The 19307-nt window shown below is 39.8% G+C and overlaps 1 protein-coding gene and 1 long non-coding RNA gene across 6 annotated transcripts in view; one reads left to right on the forward strand and one right to left on the reverse strand.

Moving 5' to 3' along the window:
- CGNL1 (cingulin like 1) overlaps nucleotides 1-6678 on the reverse strand; it is a 63894-nt gene extending 57216 nt beyond the window's left edge. For 2 of the 4 annotated variants that reach the window (XM_056345678.1, XM_056345677.1), the window contains exon 1: nucleotides 6539-6677. The gene's annotated coding sequence lies outside the window, so the exon portion shown is untranslated. Of the gene's footprint in view, nucleotides 1-6538 lie in introns of all 4 variants that reach the window. The other 2 variants (XM_056345675.1, XM_056345679.1) reach the window with 2 other exon arrangements.
- Nucleotides 6634-19307, forward strand: part of LOC130152321 (uncharacterized) — a 38530-nt gene continuing 25856 nt past the window's right edge. For both annotated transcript variants that reach the window (XR_008822949.1, XR_008822950.1), the window contains exon 1: nucleotides 6634-6742. This is a non-coding gene — a long non-coding RNA (uncharacterized LOC130152321). The remainder of the gene's footprint in view (nucleotides 6743-19307) is intronic.

The following is a 19307-nucleotide window of genomic DNA, read 5'->3' on the forward strand; positions in this document are numbered from 1 at the left end:
TAAACTTCAAATACAAAAAGCAAGCAAGCAGCAAAACATTATACTTATCTTAAGAGAGTTAAGTATTGACCACGTTCAATTTTTCCTCGTTTCTATTACAAACTTGCAAAGGAGAAGGTTAAAACTAAAAAAAGTAATAAAAGTCACTAAGAGGAAATTTTATTTTATATACTCTCTCCTAGTTTATCAAATTCTAAATGTTCATATCTGATAAGTATTGACAGAAACAACAGCTGAGTGACAAAAGGATACTTACAGATTCTAAAAGCAGTTTGTGATTTCAAATACAATAGCTGGTTTGTGTCCAAACATCTGATACAATTACACTCACTCCACAAGAGAGTCTATATTGTTTCACTACATTTTCCTCCAATTGTCAGTGTTAGAAACTTTGTATTTTGTTCCAAAGGAAATTATCTTAATACATCCCAATGATATCACTATTGTTTAAATACAAGCGAGTATCCTGTTCATATTTTTAGAGGCTCAGGCAAAAACCTCAAGTTTGTTGAAATAAAGAGTCCCTTCTCAAAAATATGGAAAGAGAGTTAGGGCAATCTTTGTTAAACAGTTTTGCCAGTGCTTCAGGAACACAAAATTATTTATACTACTATCTAAAATAAATTAATAATTAAACAGGTTCCCCTACTCCAAAAATTATTTCTTGGCTTTAGATGTGACATAACACTGGACCTTCTTCTCAGTAATCCCACCAAAAAAGGACATAACCTTGTCTACAGAAATTACAGTTACAGCAACACAACAGATGCAACCAGCATAATCTTGATTATATAAATATAGCTTATTCCTAAATAAAATTAAGGATGAGCTATGAGTACACCTGCACGCAAAGACGCAGGTCTCATCTGCATAAAGACACACAGAAAAGTGTTAATCTCTATGGCGTTTGCAAGTACTTAAGTACAAAATCTACACGTAAACCAGACTTTAGGAGTCATATGTACACAGCCAACATCAGGCCACAGCCTCCTGTGTATTCAAGCTGGTTATGGCTCCCATTTTTCTATTGTTAAACTTTGTCTTAATTACATTTGTATTCTTCAAACACTTGGCTTCACACCCATCTAGTTTCTTTCAACCAACTCAACCATGCATTTTAAAATTTAAACACACAGTCAGAACTGCAGGCCCTGAGCCCAGCCACCACGAGACGAGATGATATCATCACATTCAGTCCGAGAGACATAAGCTGAGTAAAGAAGAGACAAGCTAGATAACTAACTCCACAGAGGAAAGGAGCTTCACAGTGTGCTGGTCTGCTCCACCAGGAGATGCACCACTTAGAAGGGCTTACAAAGCCTGTGCAGCCAAAGCTGCCTGGTGTGTACTCCGCTTGTTCACGGAGGACAGGTTTAACCAGCTCCCACAAGCAACCACTCTTCTCAGCTTCACACTGGCATAGCATAATTACTGGGGGGAAATAAGAGAGGTAGGGCTGCTTCTTTATGAGGCTTGAAGTGTTTGTGAAATTATAACATAACATTACATGCCGATTGTTCTTGTAAATAAAAGCTGTGACTGCTGAACATTTGCTCCCTGCATGTAACAGCTAATGGTGTGCAAATGACTGTATGAAGACTTACTCCAACCCATTACCAGTTGCAACAAGGCCTAACAAAATATTCTGAGCTTGATTCACATCCCTGAAAACATTCCCCCACCTCTGTATAAAAGCTCAAACTCTACCCACCACTTCTTATCTTGAAACAGATCACAAATCATTACTCACTTGAGAGTGTTTTTATGTACATAAATCTTCCACTCTAATAAACTTCATCAGCTCATAGAGATGTCTTTCAATAGAAATCAAAATCAGGTTGAAACACTCCTAAAGGCTACATAAACTCCCACAGACACTTGCAGAAGCCTTGTAAGATTATATATACACACACAGAAATACATAGGCACATATCTATATGAATGCGTAAGCATGGGCAGCCTAGCCAGCAAGTCTCCTGTTCATGGCGTATTTATATAGTTTCCACATCGACATTTTAGCTACATTAAAATGGTGTGTGCAATGTACATATAACTAAAGAATTATGAACTTCTGCAAATGCCTGGAGTCAAACCCTTGTCGTACTCAGACTGATGAGTCAGCTACCTGAATGGTAATGACCCCTAGAATGCCCAGGGACCCTCACAGAAAGGGGCTATTGTGTTAATAATTGAGGCATCTTCCAGTCTTACCAATCTCCTTGATTTTTTTTTTTAAGTCAAAGTGCTTTCTGAGACATTCTCTGCAATCACCTTAATTCCTTATTGTTCTCTCTCTACCCAAAACAAGTAGAATGTGAAAAGTTTATTCTAGAATATTCATTTTAAATTTCATATTGTCAATCTGGTTAATGCATCACAGAAATACAAAAGATGGATCAATTTAATTTAAAACAATTAATTTGGCTAAAAATGTAGAGGCATTTATGGAAAAACTATACTATGTACTTAAAATGTTTGGCTATAGATTTTGTCATCCACTCTATTTCACACAAAACAGAAGGCTATAAGCCTACATTTGGATAAACTCCTTCAAGGAGGCTGCCAGCTCTGTTGGCAGAGATGGTACAAGGTCACAGCAAATACACTGAGCTCTAATCCCAAACAGTGGTGATTCCATGACTACCATTCCACTAAATCTGTACCACATGCATTCCTAACACGTTAATTTCTCAGATTTAAACACTAAATTTTCATGCTTGGCTATACTGAAAATTACCACCATTCAGATTTAACTCCACTCAGAGAGTCAAAGCCAAAGCAGTTTCTGAAATGTATTAACATTTCCAGATAAACATGCCTGGAATAAACACTCCATGAACACGTGAAGCACCTTAGCTCTCACAATAACCTGGTGATGGCAGCATTCTCAGTGGGAGGATCTTCCATTCTTTTGCCAAGTAAGAACAGAAACAACAAGATCAATATTTTTCCTTCAGTTTTTGCACACCCTACCAATACAGCATTCAAGACTTATTAAAAAACCCTGTAAACCACCAAACCTAAGCTGAGGATGCATCGTCAGTAGTCTTCCTCAGTATGCAGTTTGTTGAGACCTAGCAACAAAACAGGAGGAATTCAAACATCTTTGCCTCATCCTGGCCATTCAAGACACAACACTGAATGACAGTGAAGACACATTCAAGACTCATCCCTATATTGTAAGGATGTATTCTTTGTAAAGCCCAGCTCTGAATCATAGCACTGAACTGATCAGGTTGAAGACAACCTCCTCCTATCCCTAAAAAGGAAGAAATGAGGCAGACAGAGAAAAGAAAAACTCCTTAAGCCTGCTGTATCTGAATACATGGACAGCAGGTAGATCCATCGTTTCTACTGCCATTCAGAGTTGCATAGAGGGTGAAGTAAGTGGGAAAAATGGCCCATTATTTTAGTGTTCATTGCCATTTCTCAGAAATCTATTAGCATCAGTGATTTTGACTGGATTCTTGCTAGATCCCCTCTATTAACACAAGCAGGCACTGCCATAGGCTGAACATTGTTTTGCATAATCAGGCTCATGCGCTTGACACTAATACACAGGTTTTCAGGTTATCAACATAGTAAAAAGGCCAGATAACAATGACATCGTCATCACTATGACTGTGACTTCAAAAAGCAGAAATGGTCAAACAGCAGCTGCAGAATGAAACTTGCAGGTCTACTTCTGTTTAGTTTCTGACATCAGCAGAATTATTTGGCTTCAAAATACTTAAGTAGCTATTTTTAAATAGTAACCTGCCCACTATGGTCCAGGCTGAATCTTGCGTTGCTCCATGACAAGAGGTTTAAAAATTCAAGTTTGAGGTCATGCCATTTCAACTACACATTTCAGGTGACATTGCAGAGCCCAGACAAACCAGTTTCACCAATACTCCCAGAAAGATCAACTTCCTATTACATACGGTAAACTAGAAGAAGGAACTGTCACAAATTCTTTTTTTTCAGCTTTGTCATGCTTTTACTGAGGTAAAGTTCCTTACACATGATATACCACAGACCATTTTTGCAGTGAATTAAATTCCACGTCCCCCATATATACCCTGTCAGGGGAACCTAAGTGCATTCTCAGAATTTCACTAGTGACAGTAAGATCTAGTAATGCAATTAACAGAAATTAAAATAAGCTGGTTTGCTTAGAGGTAATTCAGACAGCCTAAGCAGTCATCCCATTTAATAAATTCAAAAGCAAAACACAACTAAGTCAGATACTGAGAATAAAAACAGTTGTGTGATACACCCGTGGAGAAGACAGGCTCTTTGGAATATGTAATCAAAGAGGTAAACCCACCTTTTTCATTACTGTCATAACATTACTGATATTTGCTAAAATAATCCTTTCTAGTGTGTGTTTGCACTGAAGTGGGATTTAGAAACAGTTAATGTCAGTTGCAATTCAAGGTGTATGTAAACCAACTAGGAATTCTTCTCCAACGATTAATACATTTCAAAAATACCTCTAAACTGTAAAATGTAAAAATATCAGTCCCTTTATAAGACACATCATTTGAAGCACTGCATTTTAATCATCTCATATCATTTTTTTTAAACTATATCTGAACATTAAACTGAAAAAATATAATAAAAATCTTCTCTTATGTGAATGATATTCTAAGAAAATTTTTAATAAAAGTTAGAAGTATTGCTTCCTAATTTGGAGTTTTCTGTTTTACGAAGTATAGCTATGTCTCAAGAAGAATACCATACAATAAAAAGCAGTATAACTGCCTTTCCTAATACAACAAACTTCAACTCCTTTGTAAAACATGCTGCTTACTACACTACTAATGGTACATTCCAATACTGTATGAAAAGTTTTCATTTCCATTTATAATCTTTTCCCAAAAGCAGAGACCTGAGTTCAAACTAACACTCTATTTAAAAAAAAAAAAAAAAAAAAAAAAGCTTATAGCAACTCGGTATACTTTTACATTAGTCAGCAGTAACCACATCTGGCTTGGTACACACTGTGAGCACAAGCACGTTTATTCTCAGCCTAACATGAGGAAAAAAAATGAGACAATTCAATAACCATGGCATTTCTAGAAAATATAACTGCTAGTCAAACAAGTTCTTACAAAGCACTTTTAAGAAGTAATCAGTGGTTTGGTTTTGCCATTTTAATTATGTTTTTATAAACGTTTCAAAGTTCTGATAAAACCATCTCTATAAAAACAGCCTTAACTATGAGACATGTGACAGACAGTTGTCAGAATAAGCATCAGACACTGAATCTATCAAATTAATATGGGTATATCACAAATCATTACATCCTAAGGGGTTTCTGATTCATCTACACGAAGCATTTTATATGACTGCGCACAAGTTAAACACAGTGTACATGCTCAGATAAATAAAGCAACTTTCAAGGATGGGTTTCCGCTATTTCTACTTCGACAATTTTTCAAACTGAGCTGCAGTGATATTTTAAAACCACTTACATGCTTAAAGAGAAAAACAGGAGAAAGATAAAAGCCATAACAACTATTCTTATGTCAACTGCAGATGCTAATCCAAACTCACCACAAAAGTTTTATCACAGCACTGATCTCCCCATAAAGTTGTCATCATATGGGAGGGATATAAATTATATCAGATGCCAAGTTAATTGGGAAGAAGAATAAATGGCTGAACTGCCATTATTTTCCCATGAAGAAGAACACACACAATGTGGACACACCCTTTCGCAAAAGTACGCTAATTCGTGGAATAAAAGGGAGATGAAGTCTGAGCGCCCTCAGCTCAGGAATGCCAGGAATCCCTGGAGGAATGCGTGCGGGCAGGCGGCGGCGCCCCCGACACACCGCGGTCTCGGCGACCCGCGGGGGGCTCCCGGCCCGCGGGGGGGCCCCTCCGCCCCGGACGGTGCGAGTTCACCTGAAACCGAAGGCCGGCAGCAGCACCCCGGGCTGAGGCACCGCAACCGCGGCTCCGGGGCGGCCGGTACACGCACCAGGGGAAAAGAGCCCCCAGAAAAGACTAAGAAATCCTGAAGTCTCACCGGAGACTCTTTTCCGGGCAACTCCCTCCCCGCTCCGCCGTTCAGCACGCCCGCCCCGGGGGCGGCACAGCCGCCGCTCGCCAGCGCAGCCCCGAGGAGCGCTGCGGGGGAAGGCCTGTCCCGGCACGGCCGGCGCTCCGCCAGACTCCGCGCGTTCCCAGCTAGCTGGTCGGGCAGGGAGAGCCGCGTTGTTCTCCCCTCACGCCTGGCAGAACCCCACGTCCTTGGTCTTTGGAAAGGCGCGTGTTTAACGGGGCGAGATGGAGGAGTGAAGCCAGCGACCCAGGGCGCCTCAGCGAGGGGAGCCACCCCCCCAGCCACGGCGCCCCGCCGCGGGCGGCAGCCCCTGAGGCGCCACACGGCGACGTCCCCTGTGCCCACCGCGCTCCGGTCACGTCGCGACCCAGCCCTGTCCGGCCGGCCCCGGCCATCTCGGCGGGAAGAAGCGGGCGACGAGCGCCCGCCCCCACCTCAGCTCCCAGACCTCCCGGCACAACCGGCCGCCGCCGCTCTCCTCACCCGTCCCAAGCCGCCTCGCCCTCAGAGGGGGATCCCCGTCAACTTCGTGCCGCTCTCGCCGCCGCCCCGCCAGCCGCGCTCGCCGCCGGAGCCGAGCGCGGACTGCCCGCCCCCTCCAGCGGGGGAGGGGGTGCCACAGCCGCCGGGACCGGGGCCGCGCCCGGGCCCTGCCGGGGAGGAGCCAGGCGGGGGGCGCTCCCTCAGGTGAGCGAGGGGCTTCCTCGCGCGCGCGCGGCGTTTTCCCGCCCGTCCGCCCGCGCCGGTTGGGCTCTTTGAGGGGGCGCGCGGCGCCTCCTCAGGCTGGTTCCCCCCCCCCCCCCCCCCCCCCCCCCGTGACAGACACCCATAAACCGCACGCAGAGGGGAAAAGCACCCCGCTCCTCCGCTGCGGGCTGTGGCGAGCGGTGCCGGGACGACCGGGGGCGGCCAGAACAATGCCGTGAGGCAGCCCGGCCCCGAGCCCGGGTCCTGTCAGCGGGAGGCCGCTGGGCGCTCGGCTTGGCGCTGGCTTCCCAGCGTGCGGGGGCGGCTGGCGCGGCTCCCGGCGGCGGGACGAGCTGAGGCAGCGCTCGGGCGGGCAGGGCCGGGCTGCTCGGAACGCGTGGCGGAGGTAAGGGGGAAGGAGTGAGGCGCTGGTCCGCAGCACGCAGGCTGGAGCCACCGGGGCAGCGTGCCCGTACTGCCCGGGGGGCATCGGCGGCAGCGCCCCTGGGCGCGCCCAGGCGGCCTGAAGCGTTTGGGGTGATTTCCACAATGTCTTCAGCTAAACTGGAAATATCACAAGGTGTCCGCAGGTTTCCAGAATATTCTACATCTACAGTGAGAGCTGAAGTGCTGCCAGCGTGCCTCTCTCCCCAGGCCCGTGTGCAAGGGAAATCTAGGTGCTAAGGGTTTGTGGTTTACAAGTGTCACACAAAAGAATACAGTGCCTATAAGCATCTCACAAGAGTTGGGCCTCAGATAACTTCTTCTGCCCTCAGAATTTTTTTCTCAAGATTTGAACCCCTTAAATCACACAGCACTGTCAAGAAGAAAGGTTAGAGGAGAGAAAGAGCACAACAAAATATTGTAGGTCCATGTCTAGAACCGAGAAATTCAGTGAACATGAGGGAAAAAACCCCACCCAGTATATATGCATGAAAGCCACTTAGGGTCATTCTACAGGAATATGTATAGGCACACATCCTCTTTTCACATCCAGCTGTGCTGGAGCTCACTGCTCAAATTTCTGTCAGAGCTGCTCTGCTACTTACACATCTGACAAAACAAGCCAAGTTAGCAAACAGTAGTGTATGGGATTGTATAGTATATAATTGTATGGATTTTCTGTAGAGAATGTCCCTGTCTTAATTAGGGTGTATAAACAGAAGAGGTTCAATCAGAAAAGTAACTGGTCCCAATACAGCATCAATATTGACACTTCTGGGGCGCTGTACCTAGTTTTAGGTTCTATGCTGGGAAAAAGAAGTTAAAGTTCACATGAATCTGTGATACATGGGAAAATGAGGTGCACTCAGAATTTTAAAAACACACGTATTTCAGTAGTATTCCAAATCAGTGTTCCATAAGGATCTATTTACAGCTGCAAGAAACAGTCAAAAGCAAAACCGGGAGACAGAAAAGGAACAACTGACAGCAATAGCTTGTGATAAAACAGTATACTGCTGGTTAATAAGTAGAAAGAACTGTAAACTGGGAATTGAACAAACTATAAACAGTTCTACAGAGGCAGCTACTGAGGTGTTTGCAGACATCTGACAATGTTTTCTTTTGCTGAGAGTATGGAAGTATTAGGTGTGGCAGGGGCTATAAGTCTTCTGTTGTGGAAAAACGCACCTCTGCATAACATACTAAATTAATTCTCCCTCAAAATGGTTGTTGAAAGCTAAGTCAGAGATGTATGGATTTTTCTGCCCTTGGCATTTAGTTGACTTGTCAGGAAAATGCTCATGAGACAGAGCAGCCAAAGTTGAGTTGCTGTCTCGATCTTTTACATATTTTACCATTTAACATTTGCTTTTCATATATTTTTTTCATATAACCAGAGGGCATGACTAATCTTGGAGCTGTTTAAGTTAAAGATGTATTAGTTTGCTTAGCTCCTTGCACTATAATATTCAGAAAGCAAGTGAAGTTTACTGCCCACCCCCTCTAACTGGTAAAACTGAGAAACAAGGCATGGAAAAGAAACAAAGTAATTAAACTTTTTTTTTTTTTTTTTGTCCTCAGGGTTACATGAGCTATGAGGCAAAGTTTTCATCTGAACTCAGACACATGTACAGGGCTGTATTTTATTACAATTAAAGTGTGAAGAAATACGCTGACAGTTTGTTCAGCCTCATATTGTAGTTTAGTAACGTGTGTAGGAATTGAAATCAATAAAAACCAAAATGCTTCATTAAAGAGGTGTATACACCTATAATTTTCAGGTTATTGTTAGAGGTTAATTAAAACAGGTGTTAATCAATGACGTTATACAATAATACATTTCCATTCATTTAGAAGCAAACCAGAAAAAAACCTGTGAAATACCCATTTCTTGCTAAAACAACCAGGCTATGACGACTACTAGGAATTATTATATAGTCCATAATTAATTTTTTTCATGATTATTACCTATCACGTAACAGCTCAGAAGACAGCTCAATTGCTATCTGATGTGCTTAGCATTAAACTGCTTAGCAAACTGTTCTCTTGTTCTGTATTGAGTTTCAGAAAAAATATTTCATATGATAATTAGGCCAAGCCATTTTTCTTTTTTTTTTTCTTTTTATTTTATTGTATTTTTCATATTACAGGGGGCGGAAAATAAACAGAGGGAAAAAGGTAGACCAGCACAATTGCTAAAACTCTTATATTGGCTATGAGCATCCCATACTGAAGAGGAGAGCTTTGACTAGATTTTAACTCCAAGTTCTATTCTACATTCTATAAGCCTTTGAGGAAAGCTTAATTTAAACCCTTTAAGTTTTCATTAAAACTGTAGTTTAAGTCAAACATTTTGTCAGTTTCTTAGAGATTTTTGGCATATTCTGAACATGAGTTTTAGAAGTACTTGGTATAAATAATGCTACAAACATTAAGACTTTGTTCACTAAGAGCTGTAGTCCAGCAGCAATCCTGCAAGAATACAAGGTCCAGTGAGGTAAGAATTTTTTGAAAGAGTGTATGCAAACACAGCAATATGCTAAAATTGCACCGAAGGCAGCGTTAGGTCATACACAGAATATCATCTCAGTGCAGGCTACCATTTCCTTTCCCACCCCTCATCCACTTTCTTTTCCTCTCCTTTAAACGAAGGCTTTGGTCCTTGTTTACAAAACTGGCTCGACACTGATTAATGCCTCTCTGACCAGGCAGTGTATTATCAGGCAGTTGTGAAATACAATACAAAATGGAGTATGCAGCTAAAGCAAAAACAAACAGTAATGCTCTAGCAGCTTGTGCTGTAGATTAATTCCAGCTGCTAGCTACACCAGCACACCCCGGGTACTGAGCAGCATTCCCTAAAATTCAGCTCTCCTTTTGCATTGAGTCAGACTGGATTGAAAGTTTGGGTTATTAGTGCTATATGCTTGGCTCCTAGCAAGATGCATCTGTCTCTTTCTGTTCAACTACACACTGAACTGAATTTTGACACTTTATTACAGACCCCTGGTTTCCTTGCAGGAAAGGATCTGATCCAATAATCACAGTGGAAAGAAAAAAAAAAATAAAAGTCTTTCTCACAGTATATAATTACTCTGCAACACTGCTTCTGACTCATCTTTTGCAATATATATAGCAAATTTCCTCAAATTATTATAAAATACTAGATGTCTGTTACTTAAGAAGTAACAAAATTATCTGTTATTATTGTATTCAGTAAGGTGTTGAATAGACATTTTTATCTATTTCTTATTTCAAGAAACCAGTCTTGCAGATTCAGTTCTTCTTTCTAGTCTACCATTATTTACACTGATTTGTTGTTTTCTCAAATTGTATCTCAACCATTTAAACAAACAACAAAGAACTTTTGAGTTATAAGAGCATGAGAAAATACCGTTTTATAAAAATCAGAACACTTTGGCTATCATAGAACACAAGGAACAGTTCTATTTTAAATGTCAAATTTATTGTGGTGTAAATTTACTTTTAGAGGAGGATTTAGGTTATTTGAAGGAATTTAATTTTACACTCTTACCAGATGCTTTTTAATTTATGACCTCTCTTTTTTCCTTGAAAGACAACTAACCAGAAAGGCGGGCCTTTTATTTTCCACCTTTCTGATTTTTTTCCCGTCTTTTCACCGTGGTCTTTCTCCTCTTCTTTCTCACTTGCTTTGCTCCCTCCTCCCCTTTTTCTTTCTGGGGGTAGCCCCAGTCTTTTACATTTGTCATCTCTTGTTCTCTCATTTCTCTGTTCTCCCATACAGAGCTGTCAAACACACAGGGTACTGCTGATACAACCCAGAGCACTGGGTTCACTCTGTCTCTAACCCAAGCGCGCAATGTGGAGAGTTGTATAACAATATTCTAAAAAAAGTCTGAATAATCCCAGCCATTAGGGTAGCTATTTAGGAACATGTTTACATTGCAGGAGAATAAGATGCAGTAAATGAAATGTACAAAATGATAAGTTACGAGCTGAAGATTTAAACTATAACTTGTCTTCTATATAATTTAATTTCATTTTAGTTAGCTCAAGTTCACAAATACTCTTCCTACTAAATATAAGACTGTACATTTATTAATCTTACTTACGTACATAGAAATCAAGAGTGAGATTTCAAAGTTGCAAGGTGAGATGAAGAGAAGGTACTATTGACTTCAAAAGCTGTTGAGGGGAAAATACAACACAAAGTTTGATCACACATAATATGATAGTTTCAGTATTCATTTATCAAATAATATGTAGTCCAGTAATTAAGTGAATAATTAGTACTGATAGGAACTTTAGTTGAAGATTTTGGACACTGTTCTGTATCTAGCCACCACAGGACTTTCTGACCTCCCATTCTTCTCCTTGGACAACTTCTGGCTACATTCACATTTCTTCCTTCACCTTAATGACAGTCTTGCTCCCTTGAATAGCTTTATTCAAATAATCCTAGCAATGACAAAAGAAGTTTTTCCAAGAAGAGCCTGCAGAAATCCTAGGTACTACCAAGTGCATGTACATTAAAGATCCAGAAACCATTTTGCTATCTGCTCTGTGGTGCTCTATGTAGCTCCTCTTGGTCAAGTCCAGCCTGCTGGGGTTTAGCTGTGCCTGCACTGCAGGAACAGACTAGATTTTTTGGGAGTAGCATAGACTGAGTCTCTGTTTTGCACAAATACATAAAGTTAGTAATTTGTTGGCATTTCCAATATATTTATTTGAAGGAAGCTTAAAAGAGTGCATTGTTTCAGTCATTGCAAACGTAAACATTGATTATCGCAGAAACAGCAAAGTAGTAAATTATGCTTTCCCATGCTTATATTAAAGATTCCTATGCTCTTTATGCATGGAGCTCTTAAGAACTATTGCTCTTATCTATTTTATAACAACAGCCTTAGTATTAGGACCTTGTACTAGGAATGTAGCACTCCATGCAGATACCAAAAAATGCTGTACAATCTAAAACAAAAAAAAAAAACAGACAAAAGATTTAATCACAAAAAAAGAATACAGAATGTGCTATGCTGAAACCAAAAACATATATCATGGCAAGATAATGCAGGAGCTTTCTGAGTAATTTAACAATTCCATCTGTCGTGCTGAAATAAGGTGCATACGTGTGAGGTTAAGCAAATGTAAGCATTTTTGATGTATTTAAAGTTTAACCTAGCATAAATATTTGCAAAATTAAGGTCTGAATCCTTAAGCTTGGCATCCAGAAATTGCATCCTGGAGACAGAATATGTTCTGTCTCTCTCAGAAATATTAATTTCAAATCTTGTTTTACCTTTAAGTAGCCTCCTTTTGTTTACAATGTAGATCAAAGATTATCTTGGTTTGGGGTAAGCAGGCAATTTAACACACATATAGTGTGCTAAGGAAGACAGAACAGAAGAACAAAAATAATATTTTCATGTTTTAAAATGTACTGTTGACTAAAAATATAGCAGGACAAGGTTTTGTTCAGTTTAGCGTATCTGTTAACTCATCCTTTTAGTCACATGAAGATTCGCAGACACTGCATCTTATATTCAGTTTTCTTAGAAATGTGTGTGTGTCCCTGGTGAGAACTAAGGCCAATATCCAGTAAAGAATTTAGGCTCCTAATTCCCACTGAATTAAAATTATTTCAAGAGACATGAAATGTTAAATTTATTCTTGAGTTCAGAACCAGGTAGCTTTTGGAACAGAGATAAAATCATCACTATCCCATGTAAAACCTGACTTTTTTCCCCTGTAGGTATGCATGAATATGTTAATTATTGCTTCACACACACACCCCCTTTTGGGCAAAGATAAGGAAACATTTCCAAGCCTAGGGAAGCCTAAAGCAATATCTGATCCAAAACCTTTATCCCAGCGGAATTCCGGTACGTTGGCGGTGCTTTTCTGCTGCTGTGCAATAGCACCACCTGGTGTCTCCAGTGATTTTAACCGCTCTGACCCTTTGACGAACTTGCACCTGAGCAGCTTGAAAAGAAAGACCAGGAAATAAAGACTATCTTTAATATTCTGAAGATTGTTTTTATCTCTGGCCACTTTTCTTAATCAAATGAGGTTATAAAATTGAAATAGCTTTGTGAAGCGATATTTTAGAAGAGCGATAAACGTTTCAGTGACATCCCAGATAAGAAACATTAAGGATCAACTTAGATACTGATCCTTCTGCTTTAAAGGTGAAGCATCACTCCTGATTCACCTCCAATATCTTAACTACTGATGCATTGAAGACTTAAGAAAATACCTGTAACTTTGCAAATCTAGGCAAGACCCAGAATGTCAGGTTAAGGAAGATAGGTTTTAGAGGACTGGAATTTCCAACCTTTATAGGTTTGTTTTGTCAGGACTGATGCAGAAAACTGCTTAAGCATGTCCTTAACTTAAAAGGCCTTCTTTAGTCCTACTCGCTTCAATATGACATAAACAGTCATTCAAAATTGAACATGGAAAAATATTCAAGGCTGAACATACCACTTGGAAACAGAAGCAGGGAAAAGCGTGGGAAAATGAATGGGTGATATGGAAATCCTTTGCTTTTTCTTTTTCAAGGAGAAAAAAAAAAAAGAAAGGTAGCAAACACATGCAACTTTTTTTACTCATTTGGAAGGGTGGAAACCATAGCAGAATAAAATCAACTCTCTCCTAACTGAAAAAAAAAGTCCAGTACATATTTAAAAAAAAAAAAAAAAGCACAACAGAAGACAGACTTTTAACTATTAAAAAAAGTTACACCGCAATAACAGAAAATTATATTACCATAGCGTCAGATTTACCGTGTCAGGAGCCAGTAGAATGGACTGCATGAAATTGAGAGGTTGCTGAAAAGAATTAGTGTATGAAGATTGCAGAGGCACACTCTACCCTGTCTCTCCTTGCTTTGAAGTTCCAGGAGGGAATTGTCGTGTGTTTTTTGGGAACTGCTAACCAAAACCCCAAATCAAGCAAGATGTGTTTGTACAGTAGAATGTACATGCATATAATAAGCATTTCATGGAGATTTTTAACGTTTTTCAGTTCCATTTGTGAGCTAAGTACTTTTTTTGCACAACTCTTACAAAAAGTATTCTGAGAACTAAAACCATGAGCGAACACACAAATGACACAAACTGAGGGGAACTAGTTCATCCTGGCCTTTGCCATGGTTTATTCCTTGCTTGCTTTTGAAAACAACAAACACTGCCTTGTACAGGTTTCCATTTCAGATCCCACAACCATCCATTGTCTTAAGAGAAGTTTACAGCCTAATGATGAGCCAGTGCAGAATACTTAAGGTATTTTAAATTCTCAAATATGGAGGCTTCAGTGATGAAGTAGGTTCTATGTTTCCCACTCATGCGAAGCCTGCTCATCTTTACTGGGGTTTAAAGCACACACAGAGAGATGTTCATACAGATTTAAAACTGTACTGATAAACTGAACTAATACTCCACTTTTCAGTTAATATTGTTTTCTTTAGGTAGAATCAACTTTTCCTGGTTAGTGTTTTGTGACTGTAGAGGGTGCTCTTAAAATACTGGTGATGGTAGTAATATATGGCAATCAGTTTCTCTTCCTGTAAAGCTTATCAATGTTAGGATGTTTATATTTAGCAAAGAAAGTTGTTGTACAGCTAGTGTGTTTTGTTTTGGATATGGGCAAGAGCCACTATGCACATTTGTGTCCAAATTCATCCCTGGAAACTTTTCTGGATTTAGTTTATTTTTGCAAGTATGTTTCTGCCAAACAGTGATAGTATCTTCTGAGAAAACTATTGATGCTGTCTAAAACAAGTTGTAAGAAATACTAAATAGAGTGTATTTTTAGTTGCAAGGCCATTCAAAGTTGGATAACAGCTTATTGTTCCAAAGAAGTAATTTAACTATTCACAAAAATTCTTTAGTTACATGAAATTGATGCTCCCACATTGTGCTATCTGGAATTCTGTTGAGAAGGATTTAACTTTATTTTACTTTCCTTTGCCTGTAGTTTGGCAGATTGCTCTGCCATACTCCCAAGCTATCTGTTCTTTTATACTTCTCTAACCGAATTAGCAGGGGGAAAAAATCCTAGATACAATGGACTAAATCAAATTAGTCCTGCTATGTTTTTCCCTCAAATATACAGTATATGTCTTTTTAAATATAAAACTGTGTTCCCATCAGTACAGATGAGAAATAATTGAGTTGATTCTGTATGCTTGAGAAATGTTACCTCTTTCTAGAGAGGGTAGAGTCTATAAACCTCAGACAGGTAAGAATTTTATTTTAATAATCGGAACTGCAATACAGCTGTTTCAGAGCAGTGTGAGGAGAGTTAACGTTTCTGAGGTCAGGACCTTTCCTATGAGACCACGACTAGGCTATAGGCTTCTGTCAGCACTCCTTTGTTAGTCCTGGATGTGTTGAGGTGTGATCTTAGACTGACATGACTGTGTCAGAAAAAGCCTATACATTTGCAACAGCAAAACGACACTTTCTCTTGACTAGGTTGTTTTGCTGGGAGGGGATGAAACATACACTGCAGAAGCACAGTTTTCCCAGTCTAAACTTTTTCTAACAATTACTCTGCTTCTTATACTGAATTTGTATACTTACCCTGAGAAGGTACTCTTAAACATGAATTCAGATAATAGGACTTTCACCAGTGGTCACTCATTTGAGATCCAGACGTCATATAAAATTAACCCTATTTCAGACCAGGTCTACAGAAGATATTTATTATATATGAGGGTGTCACAAAGGCTGTGACTCTTTGCCATGCTTTTGCAACAGCTCTACTGGCCTGTTCATCTCCAGTTTCCACATCAAATTCATCACTCTATCAACTTGCAAGTTAGGGCATGTCCCTTAGCATGTTTGTACACTGTATCATACAAAGGGGACTTTATGTTAGCTAGGACTGTGACTGCAGGCTTGCCATGCAAATAGTCAAATGAAATTCTGTCTTTGTGAGAGCTGGCAAAATTAACTATCCCCACACATCAGGCAATTCTCTTCAATAGAAGAAATGATAATGCCTGCAGTCTAAGGATGGAAAATATTTCTGATATGAGTCATGTAACAGGGGAACACAATGATAGGCTGAAGACAAGGAGTTTATCTCATATCTCATAGTAATTTGAACAACCAACCTTGATGAGTACACTAAGATAAATAGTCACACTTAATTTTCTTTTTATCACAGTATTTCTGGTGGGCAGTGTTTTCACTTCCATAGGAGAAACTAGAAGTGTCTCACCTACACATCCTTTGTACTGAGGTTCTAAAAATGGGAGAAATGCAAATTTAATAACCTCTGTAAGTGTTAAGACTTGAACAGAGACTTCCTCTGATCACTAATCCTCTATTCCCTGAGCTATTAGAAAAACAGATAATACTTTTACTCCCTTGCTTTGTAAGAAAAGGTTGGCATAAATTTCTAACTCTAGGAGAGAGCTCAGAAATGTATTTTGGAGATTTTCACATCTCTACAGCTCACATTAAAGGATCAGAATGTCAGAAACCGATGGAACTCAAGACCCATCACCCTTTCTTCAGTCTTTAATAATGGCCAATCTGCATGTAGCCTATCAGCTTTGGTAATTTCTGTGGTGGACCCTCTTCCCGCAAGTGTGAAAAGAGGCAATGCACTTCATTCTGGGGTGGAGATTCCACTGCACAGCAAAACCACAGTACCAAAGCCTCTGACCTGTAGCCATTTACAAAAATCACCCAACACATTCTAAACTGGATCTGCCCTTAGTGGTTCACTTTTTAAAACCCACTCTACAATTCTAGAAAATCTTAAAAGCTCAGAGAAGAAATCTTGCATTGTACAGTACTTGCATATTTCAAGCAGTGAAAGCTGTAAATGATGCACATGTTGGAATGACAATAAGACAAATGGAAGCTTTCTTTGGGAAAATGCAAACCAGAAGACAGATAGCTTGTTTTGCTTTAGGCAAAGCATGAATGCAAACATTTAAACTAGAGAAACTCCCCTTTCCTTCTGTGGCCCCTCTGAGCCATTTACATTAATTACTTGGAACTATTTACCTCATTCCCTTCATTTAGGCCCCAGGTGCAGACACTCTGTATACTGAAAATTATTTTCATTCTTTTCACTACAGTGAAAAAACAATATATGTGGAAACACTCATCTTTTCCTTTCTGAAATCCAGGAATGTTAGGAGAGATGGCACCCTAATATATATTTTGTGCTCTCCTGTTTTATAACACCCTGTAACAAAACAAGAGAATGGTGTGGGTGTGTGTGTGTCAGTGATGTTTCTTTGTCTAAGTACAATGAAAATATTTGTTTAGTTTTGTTGCAATAGCAGGGGCAGCTGGCAGTGTTTGCAGTTACGTGTCTTCTAACACTTCACTGAAGAGATACCCCTAATCTTTGAAAAAAGACAAATATCTCATTTTGCAAATGTGCTGACCTGTGCTTATGCAGTGGCTCTGACAGTCTTCTTTTGTGATCAGAATGTTAGCCTGTCTTTGAAATGGGTCCTTAAAGTATGACCCGCCAGATCCAGACATGCACTTTTCCATATGTGAAGCTAGAGTATTAGTGGAGGCATTAAACGTTTAGAAAATAAACAGTCAATCACATTAGAATTTTTTTTTTAAAAAAAAATCATCACAGCAGAAGCTCAAAACCAAAATTTCTAAATTGGCAGAAAAGAGGATCAGTGTCAATATCTATGATTCTTTTTGGCAAGATAACCACCTCTCAAAGCTCTTGCTTAGAGTTTCATTTCCAGCTTCCCTCTGGGGGAAAAAATTAGTTAAACCTTTTCTTGTGCTCTTACTGAGAGGTTCTTCTGCTCTTGATTATTTTGGAATACAAACAACAGACTGTGGGACACTGGCTGTATAGATATATTTAAATAATGATTAACAAAATCTATGGCTATTTGCACAAAGTATATTCAACCTCTACCTTCCCAATAAAGAATATCAGTCAATCCCAGGGTAGCCCAGGTCATCAAGGGGTGGCTACTGAGTCTGGCTCCCCCTGTCACAGCTGCCTGGCAGCTGGCCCACCCTCAGGAACAGCCAGCTGTCTCTGCTGTGCATTTCAGCTTCCTCCAAGTTTGCATGTGGACCTGTGAAGCAGCTGAGTTTATTTTGCCCGATCGGCTTATTTATTGTCAATCCAGAAAGTTTTCCCATTGCCATGACTGCTGATGATGTAGTCAGTTTGCACTTGGAGTTTTCAGCATGGCCTCTCTGCTCTGTCATTTCTGCAGGTCTGCACTGGCTTTTCAAAAGATCAGATCTGTTTCACAGATTTTGTTAGTTTTCAAGTCAGTTCGGCACTTCTCTGTTGTGATCCTATTGGTAGTCCAGATGCACAAGTTTCTTTTCTCAATCTGCTAGCTTCTGGCCCCTAGCATACTCAGACTATGAGAAAGATGAATCCTTCCTCTGCTTTCTCTTATGTTCCAAAGGCATATGTGTGAAGCTATTCTAGCTGCTAGGGTGACCCTTCATTTAGAAGACCATGTTAAAGCATAGACACCTGTATTCATTAATGATATATATCTCAGACCTCAGTCAGAAATATAACTCCCTCATAGAACTGTGACCAATAACAAAGGAAACAAAACCAATCCATTCTATGTTCATTTTCTTATGTCAAAAGGAGGGTGTAAGTAGCACCTGCCATAGTAAAAAACCTCTTGAGTTTGAGGGTATAAATCCATGCATTCAAGGATTTTCAGAGACAATCTTAGGAGTAATTCACTGTTAGAAGTAGGAAAGTACCCTCAGAATAAAAACATTATTTCCCAGAACATTTGTCTGTCTTTAAATTGAATATATGATGTATGCCCAAAGTATGCAGAAACTTTCTTTCTATCACCAACTAATAATCAAGTATTTGTCTGGAAAAGAAAGTTATTTGGCCTAGTGAATATAGTAAGAAGATATTGTAATTCATTTAACTATTTAGTCATTAGATTGATTAATAACCTGTTGCATTTGGTTACCTAGATGAGAGAAAGAGATATTTTGTAAACCCCTGTTTTATTATTTTTTTATGGTATGCCATCTTCTTATTCAATAGGACAGCACTAAAAATGTTTGTAGTGATATTCATTGCTTTATGTAACCTCATTATCTTAGTTAGTTACAGTCTCAGCTCAGTGGCATGATTTTTCACG

This window comes from Falco biarmicus, chromosome 7, assembly GCF_023638135.1.
Source record: "Falco biarmicus isolate bFalBia1 chromosome 7, bFalBia1.pri, whole genome shotgun sequence".
Classification (NCBI taxonomy): Eukaryota; Metazoa; Chordata; class Aves; order Falconiformes; family Falconidae; genus Falco; species Falco biarmicus.